Source organism: Micropterus dolomieu, linkage group LG03 (genome assembly GCF_021292245.1).
Source record: "Micropterus dolomieu isolate WLL.071019.BEF.003 ecotype Adirondacks linkage group LG03, ASM2129224v1, whole genome shotgun sequence".
NCBI classification, from domain to species: Eukaryota; Metazoa; Chordata; class Actinopteri; order Centrarchiformes; family Centrarchidae; genus Micropterus; species Micropterus dolomieu.
The window spans coordinates 6,354,089-6,358,250 of NC_060152.1; the positions used below are offsets into that span (position 1 = coordinate 6,354,089).

A 4,162-nucleotide genomic window follows, 5' to 3' on the forward strand; every position below is an offset into this window, starting at 1 on the left:
CCACGAGGTGAGATCTTGCATGGAGCCCCAGTCCGAGGGAGATTGACAGTCATGTTTAGCTTCTTCCATTTTCTAATGATTGCTCCAACAGTGGACCTTTTTTCACCAAGCTGCTTGGCAATTTCCCCGTAGCCCTTTCCAGCTTTGTGGAGGTGTACAATTTTGTCTCTAGTGTCTTTGGACAGCTCTTTGGTCTTGGCCATGTTAGTAGTTGGATTCTTACTGATTGTATGGGGTGGACAGGTGTCTTTATGCAGCTAACGACCTCAAACAGGTGCATCTAATTTAGGATAATAAATGGAGTAGAGGTGGACATTTTGAAGGCAGACTAACAGGTCTTTGAGAGTCAGAATTCTAGCTGATAGACAGGTGTTCAAATACTTATTTGCAGCTGTATCATACAAATAAATAGTTAAAAAATCATACATTGTGATTTCTGGATTTTTTTTTGTAGATTATGTCTCTCACAGTGGACATGCACCTACGATGACAATTTCATCAAATACTTATTTTCCTCACTGTAGCAGGCTTGTGTGGAAACAAAAAGGATAAGAGGATTTGTGGTGTTGCCATCTTGATGTGACATGCTGCATCCCATTTACCTCGGAAGTCGGAGCTGGGAATGACGTCATTCCCGAGTTGACTGCGTTCCAGTTAACAAGTCGGAAAAACTCGCTCTGTCAGCTGTTTGTTTACAACTAGCCAGGTTAGCTATTGATGCGCCGGTTGATTAAAAAAAAAACGCATTGTGCGGTATTTACTCACACTAAACACTGTAGCAACACGACTACAGACATCTGTTGGAGACTTTGTGTACAAACATTTCTATGAGACAAGTAAACAGAAGTGCTAATAAACAGTATAAACTAGAACTTTCACTAACTGTTGTGTGATTCTCCTGACTTCCGAAGTCGGGATTCTGAATTAAGGGGGCGTTCCCTTTGAAATTTTGACCTTTGAACTCGGAAATTCCGACGTCCCATGTCAAATTGAACGCACCAAGAGTTTTCTTTTTACATTTTTTTATTGAAAGTATCAAGATTTAGAGACAAACACAGCTGCACAGAGTTCGTTTCTACAGAATAGGATAAGTACAAAATATAGCCATAGGGAGCAGCTCTTCATACAAATAGGAGATAGTTATGTAGTCTTAGTAACAAAATAAGGATCATTTATAAAAGAGAAGGAAACATTAAAATAAATAAATTCAAATAAATAACCGGTAAGAAATTATAACATAAAGGGGAGGATTCAGTCTCTGTTCAGCTATTTACCTCAGTTGGGAAGTGTTTTAGGGTTTCATATATTTTTTTTGTGCTCTTTCAGCGTTTTTAAGGATTTTATATATAATTTAAATTCATTTTAAAAAACAAAAAATTTGGGGGATGACTTCACAATTCTACATTTGTGAATGAAAAATTTAGCTAAACATACAATTGTATTACTACAGAGCTCATCACCCTTGCTTTGCAATATCAGTCCAAATGTTATGTTGTCTCTGGAGATGGAGGTTGGGAATGAGGACATCTGTTGCTTAACCCACTTATGTATATCACACCAAAATGTCTGTATCACATTGCATGAGAAAAACACATGGTCCGTAGTTTCGATATCACTTTCACAACATGTGCATGTGTTGTCATCTATACCAAAGCGAAGTCTTAGTAATTCTTTAGAGGGGTAAATGTTGTTCATTAGTTTGAAATGTGTTTCTTTCACTTTGTGGGGTATAGGGAGTGATAGATATAATGTTCTTAGTTTAATTGAGTCTTTATCAAATTTTTGTAAAATGTTGTTTTTATTTTGTCTTTCAGGGTAAAGGTATTCAGTAAAACAATTTCTAATAAAGTGGTTAGTGCATTTTCTATCCAGAACAGAGATTCCTTGAATTGATAGTGGGGCCAGTTGTGGTTGTAGTAGTAAAGTAGTAGTAAAGTCTGATTTTAAGGGTTTGAAATTATGTTTGATTCAAAATTGTTCATAATTTAAAAAACATCCGTTGGTATCCATTAAATCAGCTTTGGACCATATATTTCTCCCATACCAATCTTCAAAGATCAGTACATGTAACATTTTCCAATACAAGAGTATTTGTCTATGAAACTCTGACAACGATATAGGTAATTTGTCAACATTAAAATCTGCTCTAAGAAGAAATTCTAAACCTCCAATTTTCTTGAATAAGGCTTTTGGAATACAGTACCAGAAGGAGTTGCTGTGTTTGATCCAAGATTTTACCCAATTTATTTTTAATGATCCATTAAGGCAGTCAAAATCAATAACTTTGAGTCCTCCATCCTTTGTGTCTTTAACCATACTGCTTTTCTTCATATAATGTGGTCTGTTTCCCCAAATGAAGTTTAAGTTGATTTGGTTGATAGATTTAATCAATTTGTTTGGAATAGCATTGGAATAGGCAGCGTAAATACACCTTGTATGAGCCATTTTCATTCTGTATTCTTTTATGTAATTCTTGTCTTGTGCCACTAGGGGGCTGTATGTGCTTTGCAGTTCAGCTGATCTCGAGTCATGGAGGTGTGGGTTATTTACGTAGAGGAAACCCAGACACAGGTGTTGCTGATTTGGGAAGCAAACAGTTTTTGACTGTGCTAGTGTCTAGCCTGGGGGTAAGCAAGGCACGATGGTGTTGGTTACATGTATTACGAGCAAAGATAATGTCACTGTATGAGACATGGAGGAAAATAAACTTGCTAGTTAATAGTAACATTACCGAAGTCCCCGTATGATATTTAAACCGCTGCACGGGCACACGTCTAAACTTAATCCGCTGTATTAGCAACCAGTTACTAGACTATGTTAGGATTTAGTCAGTACACTTAAGGTCAAAAACTGCTTCAATTTGGATAATCGTTCATCGTGAGGACACGGACCTGTTATATTGTGGATTTAACGGTGTTCGTTTGGAAAATCCGAGATGTGAGGTGGGCAAATGTTTGGAGTTGCTGATTGTTGAAAGGAGCTGTACCGGGGCGAGTTAAAGGGTCTCCTGAATATCAGCATCATCAAGCCGGCCAACGCTCCATTGGGGTACGTGGTGATCAGCGCTGATATTATGAATGGCCATGGTAAAATTGTGTGCACACATTCACGTAAAACCAACTTATTGGTAACAACTTGTAACCGTCTACAATAACTTTGAATGTTTAGACGAGGTGTTGCGCAACACAAACTATTTTTGCGGGATTATGGATTAACAAGACAATTCGTTTTGTGTGGTCATTATGGCCGAAAAGGAAAAAGGCCAGCTTGGCCCTGAGACTGAACTTTGTGTGAGCCAAGGGGTACAATCTGTAACACCCAAAGCTTTGTTGGAAAAAATAAGTACTTTAGAAAAGGAAAGAAAGTCTAAATTTAGTAAACTGTTGAACGTGAAAAATTCTATTACTAAATTGATGAGCGATAAAGAGCATATAAGTGAGGTTGAAAATGAATTTGACACGTTCAAAAAGTTGTGTGATGAAATACAGCAGGTACATACATCTTTATTGGGTTTATTGCCTGCTGAGGAGGCAAACAAACATGAAATATGGTACCAAGCTAAAATGTTGAGTTTCAATGAGTTTTTTATGGGTACAAATCAATGGTTGTATGACACTAAAGCTTGTTCAGTTGCTAAAATGGATGATGATTTGACAGTTCAAGTTGAAACTCAAACTGTTGACGTCAATGCTGAAAATGGAAATGAGATTGATGCCAGCAAACCAAAAGGAACTGCTGGTGGAAAGGATGAGGAAGAGGAGGATCAGATTCAACCTCAGGACAGCATTTCAAACGTGCAGTCAAGGCACCGTGGCTCAAGTAGCGGATCCTCTAGTAGTAGATCCTCCACTTCTTCAGCCAGACGCATGGTGAGGGCGGAACAGGCCGCGCTCTTGGCTCGAGCTGCTGCCTTAAAGGATAAGCATGAATTGGAGGAGCAGGAGCTCATTTTGAGGAGAAAGAAGGAGCAGCTTGAGCTGGACATTGAGATAGCCGCCACTTCTGCTAAACTATCAGTGCTACAGGTTGGTAGCAGCGTCCATTCAAGGCAATCTGATGGAATGGCTTCCTATATTAGGAAAGGGGCTAGACCTAAGCTCCCGCCCACCGCTCTCAATCTACAGGCCTCAGTATTTGTACCTCTGACCTCACAGCGACCTGC

General features: G+C 38.8%; 1 protein-coding gene across 1 annotated transcript in view; it reads right to left on the bottom strand.

The window, feature by feature from the left end:
- The window catches only part of LOC123968319 (ubiquitin-conjugating enzyme E2 E1), a 16,335-nt gene that overhangs the window by 11,893 nt on the left and 280 nt on the right, over window positions 1-4,162 (bottom strand). The window lies entirely within an intron of this gene.